Source organism: Stomoxys calcitrans, chromosome 2 (assembly GCF_963082655.1).
Source record: "Stomoxys calcitrans chromosome 2, idStoCalc2.1, whole genome shotgun sequence".
NCBI lineage: Eukaryota > Metazoa > Arthropoda > Insecta > Diptera > Muscidae > Stomoxys > Stomoxys calcitrans.
Genome location: NC_081553.1, coordinates 209,490,421 through 209,500,434, shown reverse-complemented (window position 1 = coordinate 209,500,434; position 10,014 = coordinate 209,490,421). Strand labels below are relative to the sequence as shown.

The following is a 10,014-nucleotide window of genomic DNA, read 5'->3' as shown; positions in this document are numbered from 1 at the left end:
CAAATCTGAACCGATCTGTGCACATATTGCAGAGAGATGTCGAGGGTCCTAACATAACTCACTGTCCCAAATTTTGGCGACATCGGACAAAAAATGCGCCTTTTATGGGCCCAAAGCCTTAAATCGAGAGATCGGTCTATATGGCAGCTATATCAAAATCTGGACCGATTTGGGCCAAATTGAAGAAAGATGTTAAAGGGTCTAAGACAACTCTTTGTTCCAAATTTCAGCAAAATCGGATAATAAATGTGGCTTTTATGGGTCCAAGACCCTAAATCGGCGGATCGGTCTATATGGCAGCTATATCCAAATCTTGACTAATCTGGGGCAAATTGCAGAAAGATATCGAGGGGCCTAACACAACTCACTGTCCCAAATTTCGGCGGAATCGGGCAATAAATGCGCCTGTTATGGGCCCAAGACCTTAAATCGAGAGATCGGTCCGGTCTATATGGCAGCTATATCCAAATCTGAACCGATCTAGGCCATATTGCAGAAATATATTGAGGGGCCTAACACAACTCACTGTCCCAAATTTCGGCGGAATCGGGCAATAAATGCGCCTGTTATGGGCCCAAAACCTTGAATCGAGAGATCGGTCTATATGAGAGCTATATTCAAATCTGAACTGATCTGTGCACATATTGCAGAGAGATGTCGAGGGTCCTTACATGACGCACTGTCCCAAATTTTGGCGACATCGGACAAAAAATGCGCCTTTTATGGGCCCAAAGCCTTAAATCGAGAGATCGGTCTATATGGCAGCTATATTCAAATCTGAACCGATCTGGGATAAATTGAAGAAAGATGTTAAAGGGCTTAAGACAACTCATTGTCCAAAATTTCAGCAAAATCGGATACTAAATGTTGCTTTTATGGGCCTAAGACCCTAAATCGGCGGATCGGTCTATATGACAGCTATATCAAAATCTAGACCGATCTGTGCCAAATTGAACAGGAATGTCGAAGGGCTTAACACAACTCACTGTCCCAAATTATAGCAAAATCGGAAAATAAATGTGGCTTTTATGGGCCCAAGACCCTAAATCAATGGATCGGTCTATATGGCAGCTATATCCATATCTGCGCCAAATTCCAGAAAAATGTCGAGGGGCCTAACACATCGCAAATCTGGACTGATCTAGGCCAAATTGATGAAGGATATCGAAGGTCCTGACGCAACTCATTGTGCTGTAGAGGCTCAAGAAGTTATGATCCGAGATCGGTTTATATGGCAGCTATATCAAGCTATGAACCGATATGAACCATACATAGCACAGTTGTTAAGGGTCATAATAGAACACCTCATACAAAATTTCAGGAAAATCAGATAAGAATTGCGTCGTCTAGAGGCTCAAGATATCAAGATCTGAGATCGGTTCATATGGCAGCTATATCAGGTAATGAACTGACTTGGACCATACTTTGCAAAGTTGTTGAAAGTTATAACAAAACACCTCATACAAAATTTCAATCAAATCGGATAAGAATTGGGCCGTTAAAAATCTCCAGATGTCAAAATCCCAGATCGGTTTGTATGGCAGCTATATCGGGTTATGAACAGATTTGGACCATACATAACACAATTGTTGAAAGTCATAACGAAACACCTCAATTTTAGTCAAATCGGATAAGAATTGCGATCTGTAGAGCTCAAGAAGTCTAATCGGGAGACCGCTTTATATGGCAGATATATCAGGTTATGAACGGATTTTAACCATATTAACAATTGTTGGAAGTCATAATAAAACACCTGACAAAAAATTTCAGCCAAATCGGATAATAACTGCGCCCTCTGAAGGCTTAAGAATCAAGATGCCAGATCGGTTTATACGGTAGCTATATCAAAACATGAACGGATATGGCCCATATTAGTGCAAAATTTCAAGCGCCTAGCTTCAATTCTTCGAAAGTTGGTGTGCTTTCCACAGACAGACAGAGAGACGGATGGACGGATGGGCTAGATCGACTTAGTATGTCAAGACGATCAAGAATATATATACTTCTTGAGTTTCAGATCAATATTTCGAGGTGTTACAAAAGGAATATCGAAGTTGGTAAACTTCCATCCTATTCCGGAGGGTATTCAAATAACCTCGAAGAAATTCATGACAGTAATTTCGTGCTGCTGACAAATCCTTAAGCTTTTCTGTTCTATGCCCCTAAGCTGGTTTAAGTCTGACATTGTATCTGCAACTAAGTGCCTGTTCGCAGCAAAAGCCGGCCATTGACATAGGAAACCTTCCAAAGTCTCATCATTTTCACCACATGACCTGCATGCGCAGTCGCTTGAACCACCTACTGTGTATGAGTGCGCCTTTGATCCTATGTAACCCATAAGGATACTTAATACATACTAACCTCCTTCCTTCTTAATAGCCACGTCTTCTCACGGTTCGGATCCCCCCATAAGGGTTTCGTCCTCCTCCCCAGCGTTTCATTGTTCCACAGTGTTAAATGTGAGTTGCGCACACAGTTTACTGTCGTTTCGTCCCCTTTACTCAGCTGGGACACGCATCCTTAGAGAAGGTGTTAATCTTCTTCTTGCACTCCAAGCCCAAGTTGGTTACCTAACAGTCCTGGTTGTTATAGCAATGATGGCTAGTTTACTGTTTGTGAAGATATTCACACTCCTCATGCATTCCGTAATCGCCTGGATCTTTTCCTGCAGGACCGTATTATGGTCAGGCAGTCCGAAACAGATCTCAGTCCCTGTGTTACCAATAAAGACCCTAGGCCCAATCTACCCCCTAGCTTTTATGCATTCGCGTAGCATGAACTTCCAGATAACAATACCTGTGTCCACAATAAACACCTTCGGAACAATCTACCCTCTAGCTTTTATCCATCCTCGTAGCATGAACTTCCACATGACAATACTTGTGTCCCCAATAAAGAATCTAGGCCCAATCTACCCTCTAGCTTTTATCCATCCTCGTAGCATGAACTTCCACGTGACAATACCTGTGTCCACAATAAAGACCCTAGACCCAATCTACTTTCTAGCTTTTATCCTTTCGCGTAGTGTGAACTTCCACATGGCCATACCTGTGTCCCCAATTAAGACCCTTGGACCAATCTACCCTCTAGCTTTTATCCATCCTCATAGCATGAACTTCCACATGGCCATACCTGTGTCCCCAATTAAGATCTTTGGACCAATATACCCCCTAGCTTTTATCCGTCCTCATAGCATGAACTTTCACATGACAATACCTGTGTCCTGTGTCCGCTGTGTGCCTAAGGCCTAATCTACCCTCGACTATACAGCGATGGTGTGACCTGCCTCTATCCTCCATCCATTCTCTCATCACCTTGAGTCTCATAGGCACCTTACACTTAGTGTAAATGTCTATGGGCTGGATACGTAGAATAGTTTCCAGTGCCCCTATGGGCGTGGTCCTCGTGGGAGCCTTTGTCAAGATAACATGTTCTCTGTTATATTACCCTTCCTGTTCCTTTTTCTACATCGCTGTCCGGTCCTGATGTTGCACTTACAGTTCAGTTGCCTGTCCAAGATAACTCCGAAATATATGTCAGATATTGAAATCAGGCTGTTGAAGAAACGTGGCGCTTCAAATTGGCTCACCTTCGTCTTCCTTCTGAAAGTCTGGCAACCATTTCAAATTTCAAAGTGATGTCACTACCCGTTCTCACTTGGCATACTTTTTATTAGTTTTTTTTCGATTTTCTCCCACTGTACATTATCTGCCTGAACAAAAACGTCCACTAGACCATACGCCTACGGTGAAATTGGAGCTTTCACACTTTGACTTGCAGTTTTCTCTCCGACTTCTGTTACCTTTTTCGGATATTTTGGCCTATAACAGCCAAACCATTGGGATTTTCGATGCAACACTAAGACAAAGATTGTAGTTAAGGCAATAGTAAAGAACTTTCTACACAGGCATCTGGATTACCTCAATCTTTGGTCCTCCATCAGATGGGCTTCTAGGGAGTGGGTGATGGTTTCATCTCCCTGTTCTTTAGGCTGCATTGAGTTTCACGTCACTGCACTGCCTGAGGTTTTTTATATTGGGATCTTTGCATATGCTTATCCGAATCTTGAGAAAGTCGGTAATGGTTCCATCATCGGGTCCCGGATTTGTTTCTGCATTGAGTCTACCGTCTCTGCACTGCCTGATTTTCCAATATTAGGATCTTTGCCTATACTAGTCTTCCAAATCTTGAGTAGATGGGTTTTTTGGGAATAGTTTATAGTCTCATCGTCGACTCCTTGTGCGTTAGGCGGCATTGAGTTCTCTGTCACTGCCTGATGTTTTTGCATTAGGATCTTTATCCATCTTAGTCTTCCTAATCTCGAGAAGGTCGTTGATATTTCCGTCTTCGGGTCCCTGTTCGTTAGGCTGTGTTGGGTCTCTCGCCCCTGCACTGCCTGATGTTTTAGTATTGGGAACTTCACTTATCCTAGTATTATCAATATTGAAAGAGTCGGTGATTGTCTCGTCGTCGGCCCCCCCTGTCCGTTAGGTGTTATTGAGTGTTCCGCCACTGCACTGCCTTACGGCTCAATATGAGGATATTTGCCTATCCTTGTCTTCCCAATCTTGAAAAAGACGGCCATGGCCCTGTAATACGCCATGCCTTTAGTCTTTGCCAAACTTGTTACGGAGACTTGATCAATGCCCACCACAAGGAGAGTTCCTTCCTCCTTCTCCTCCCTGCGGAGAACCTCCCATTATTCAATGACCAACTCTTGTTTTTTTTTGTTTAAGATTTCCATCATATGTTCCATCGCGATTTCGCCGCCCTCATCCTTGATCCGTCCCACTGCTCACAAAGGCGAAGACCTTCAGTGGGACGTCCATCTTTCTCACAAGGTCGAGCTTTGCGTACCAGGGACTGTGGATACTTCCAACGAGCTTTTTGAGGGTATCAATACATTTCGCTGACGCAAAGAGCAGCGTTAAGGTATCCCCTCTATACTCACAGCTCTTAATTCGTATAGGTGGGCCCCTTCAGAGTTCAAGATATGTTAAACAACCCGATCGTTTACCAAATGCTTCAACGGGACCGACGATCTGTGCCAATCCTACCGGAACACAGCCAAAATCAATGACTGCAAAAGCCATCTCATCTCTGTTGTGCTTCCTTGCCACTCCGGCGTAAGAGGTCGGTTCCTTATCTTTCTCAGCGACCATCTTCACCTTTCGTGATGCATCCTTTTGGAAGTCACAGTCCTTCATGAAGACTCAGGGACCATGCGCGCTTCCTTCGATGCTCTTTCGACTTTGACTCCCTCCACTTTGATATTGTCTGGTGTCTCCATTGCAGGGGGCTAGCTTGGTCTTCCCAGAGTGCTTGAAATCGGGGAACTCTTTATCTTCAGCATTTTAGCAGTGTTATGGTCTTCGGGAGGGAGATCTGATTCTATACAATGCTTAATAACTAAAGACAACTAATATTTACAAAACAAATGTAGGCTATTTCCACACACAGAGTATTTTCACGTAGTCACCTAACTACGTGCGTTAGATGAAACACATGCTCTCTTAATAATAATACATTTCAATGTTTGCTTCTACATTAGTATCCCTACATACTTTTTCAAACATTGACAAATGTCAAAAGGAATCAATTTGTTGGAGTTACTTGAAGCACTAGTTCTATGTGTAACTGGTTACCCCAATGACAAACCCATGTTTAATTCACCAGTAGTTCATGCTGAAAGTAAACAGAAGTGGAACCAGTTCCGATTATTTTGGAACTAGTGAATGGACGGGTTTGAAACTAGCGGCCTGGACTACTGGGATGCGATAGGATGTGTGATTTTTCCCATCACAGCTTTAGAATGTGGATCGTGATATGTTTTAGCTCACTACCTTAAGTGGGTGTTAAGGATAGCCTCCTCACCACGGGAAGGTCAATGCCACCATGGTGTGATCAATGTTTTCAGTTGATATGAAGTGCAAACAATGATTGTGGTGGACTTGGCCAAGTCAAGGGGCACGATGGATAATTTGTATTCATCGATCCCTGTATGTGTATGTGTAATCATTTATGGGTAATACATGTGGTATAAAAGCACCACAAGTCGCTCATATCAATGCCATGGATACTGAATAATGTGTAAGAGGGATTTTTTTCTCTTGACAGGTGTTAGGTTGGTATTGGTGTTGTTCATCAAACCCATTAAATTGTTGTTCCTGTTTTTTTTTTTATAAACAAACGCCGGTTATTTTGTTTCTCACTCAAGAGACTTTATGACGTTTAGCTCTTTCTGCTTCATTAGCTAAAGCGAAAACGGTTGAGTGTAGATAAATGAGTTATGACAATAAATTTAGAGAGAAAGATCTTTAGCATTTGCGCTCAAACTAGCGTAGTCGTAAAGTATAATCCTAAAAGTATGCTGCATAAATTATCTTTTCTGACCATTCTGATAGTGAATGTGGAACAATACCCTTGTTAAAGTATTTCAATTTTCTCAAGGAAACTCAAGAGATAACTTGAGGGATGCGATCAATTGGGGTAGGCATACAAGATTTAATCCGACCTAAATAGCTTAACGCCTTTTTATACCCTCCACCATAGGATGGGGTATAGCAATTTCGTAATCGAAATATAGTTCTGAGATCCAACAAAGTGCATATATTTTTGGCATATACTGAGTGCCAATGATACACGAGATGACAAGGCGAGTTATTGGCGCCTTAAAATAACCAAAGGCTATCAACAGCGTCTGTTCCCAGGTTAGGCTGGGAACAGGCTAACAACAGCGGCTGGGTATACTTCTTATACCCACCACCATAGGATGGGTGTATACTAATCTAGTCATTCCGTTTGTAACACCTCGAAATATTCCTCTAAAACCTCATAAAGTATATATTGGGTTGCCCAAAAAGTAATTGCGGATTTTTCATATAGTCGGCGTTGTCAAATTTTTTCACAGCTTGTGACTCTGTAATTGCATTCTTTCTTCTGTCAGTTATCGGCTGTTACTTTTAGCTTCCTTTAGAAAGAAAGTGTAAAAAAAGTATATTTGATTAAAGTTCATTCTATGTTTTATTAAAAATGCATTTACTCTCTTTTAAAAAATCCGCAATTACTTTTTTGGGCAACCCATATATTCTCGATCGCCTCGACGGTCTGAGTCGATCTAGCCATAGGCGTCCGTCCGTCTGTCGACATCACGATAGAGGTCGAACGCGTAAAGCTAGACACTTGAAACTTTGCCCAGATACTTAATATCGATGTAAGTCATTCGGGATTGCGAATGGGCCATATCGGTTCAGATTTAGATATAGCTCCTATATAAACCGATCTCCTGATTTGACTTCTTGAGCCCCTGGACGCCACAATTTTGACCCGATTTGGCTGAAATTTTGCATGTGGTGTTTCGTTATGACATCCAACAACTGTGTAAAGTACGGTCCGAATCGGTCTATAAGCTGATATAACTCCCATATAAACCTATCTCCCGATTTGACTTCTTGATTTCCTGGAAGCTGCAATTTTTGACCCGATTTGACTGAAATTTTGCATTTAGTGGTCTGATATGATTTCCAAACACTGTACCAAGTACGGTTCAAATCAGTCTATAACCTGATATAGCTCCCACATTAACCGATCGCCCGATTTGATTTCTTGAGCCCCCGGATGCTTAAATTTTCATCCGATTTGGCTGAAATTTTGCTCATAGTGTTCTGTTATGACTTACAACCATTGTGGCAAGTAAGGTCCAAATCGGTCTATAACCTGATATAGCTCCCATATAGACCGATCTCCCGATTTGACTTCTTGAGCCCTTACAAGCCGCTACAGTCTTTAAAAATTGAGATATTGAGCTGAGACTTTGCACAGATTCTTTTTTTTGTCGATAAGCAGGTTAAGTTCGAAAATGGGCTATATCGGACTATATATTGATATAGCCCCCATATAGACCGATCTGCCGATTTAGCGTTGTAGGCCCATAAAAGCCACATTTATTATTAGATTTAGGGTCATTGAGTTGTGTTAGACCTTTTGGCATGCTTCTTCAATTTGGCCCAGATCGGTCCAGATTTGCATATAGCTGTCATATAGACCGATACGCCGATTTAGGGTCTTAGGCCCATAAAAGCCACATTTATTATCCGATTTTGCTGAAATTTGGGACAGTGAGTTGTGTTGGGGCCTTTGATATCTTTCTGCAATTTGGCTCAGATCGGTCGAGATTTGGATATAGCTGCCATAGTTCGAAGATGAGCTATATCGGACTATATATTGATATAGCCCCCATATAGACCGATCTGCCGATTTAGCGTCGAAGGCCTATAAAAGCCACATTTATTATCCGATTTTGCTGAAATTTAGGACAGTGAGTTATGTTAGGCCCCTCGACATCCTTCGTCAATTTGACCCAGATCGGTTCAGATTTCGATATAGCTGCCATATAGACCGATCCTCCGATTTTGGGTCTTTGGCCCATAAAAGCCACATATTTTATCCGATTTTGCTGCAATGTGGGACAGTGAGTTATGTTAGGCCCTTCGATATCCTCCGTCAATTTGGCTCAGATCGGTCGAGATTTGGATATAGCTGCCATAATTCGAAGATGGGCTATATCGGACTATATATTGATATAGCCCCCATATAGACCGATCTGCCGATTTAGCGTCGAAGGCCCATAAAAGCCACATTTATTATTAGATTTTGCTGAAATTTGGGACAATGAGTTGTGTTAGGGCCTTTGATATCTTTCTGCAATTTGGCCGAGATCGGTCTAGATTTGGATATAGATGTCATATAGACCGATACGCCGATTTAGGGTCTTAGACCCATAAAAGCCACATTTATTATTTGATTTTGCTGAAATTTGGAACAGTGAGTTGTGTTGGGGCCTTCGATATCTTTCTGCAATTTGGCTCAGATCGGTCCGGATTTGGATATAGCTGCCATATAGACCGATCCGCCGATTTAGGGACTTTTGCCCATAAAAGCCACATTTATTATCCGATTTTGCTGATTTGGGATAGTGGGTTGTGTTAGGGCCTTTGACACCTTTTTGCAATTTGGCTCAGATCGGTCTAGATTTGGATTGCGCCCATAAAAGGTGCATTTATTGTCCGATTTTGCCAAAATTTGGGACAGTGAGTTGTGTTAGGCCCTTCGACATCCTACTTCAATTTGGCCTAGATCGGAGCAGATTTGAATATAGCTGCCAAATAGACCGATCTCTCGATTTAAGGCTTGGGGCCCATGAAAGGCGCATTTATTGTGCGATGTCACCGAAATTTCGAACAGTGAGTTGTGTTAAGATTTTATTTCTTTATTTCTTGCTTGCAATGTTAAGAATTTATGTAAGTTTCTAACTATTTATTCACATTGAATCGCAAACTTCCCACACAATATTCTTGCACTCAATTTAATAGCGTATTAAAATCTCAGGTTTATTCTCAAACCTTGTAAAACAAAAATAAACCGATAAAAACTTTTTCACCTCCCCAGCCAACAACTCAATAATTTAACTTAACAAGGACTTTTCCTACTAGTTTTGGTTTTTTTACAATAGCTGTGTGCTATATACCCTCCAAGGCAAGAAATAACTAATAGTGTTCGAAGCCCACTTTCTGAGAGTGTGTGAAAAAAGTTTTTTTTTTGCAAGGACTTTTGACATAAGTACAAACCACACTCCCCTGCCAACTGAACTAAAGCCCACAAGGCCAAAAAAGGTACATGGAATAAAATCGAAAAATGACTATTGACCATAATCGACAGTTTTATGGCATCATTGGCCATTTAACACCCTCAAGGACATTGGCTGGATGCTGAAAGCAGATAGAGAGCTTACAAATAAGACATGGGAAAGGACATTTATATTAAACGAAAAGTTTCATTTTTATTAGACTTAGAGTGGGAATGTGAATATTGGCAGATAGTTTGTCATTGCGGTTGAGAAGGGAGGGATAAATGTTGGGTGAAGTTTCAAAACGCTTAAAGTCATTGGAAATCAAAACTATTGGGTTGCCCAAAAAGTAATTGCGGATTTTTCATATAGTCGGCGTTGAAAAATTT

The 10,014-nt window shown here is 41.5% G+C and overlaps 1 protein-coding gene across 1 annotated transcript in view; it reads left to right on the top strand.

Moving 5' to 3' along the window:
* The window catches only part of LOC106084710 (aquaporin), a 225,974-nt gene that overhangs the window by 112,885 nt on the left and 103,075 nt on the right, over positions 1-10,014 (top strand). The gene's annotated exons all lie outside the window — the stretch shown is intronic.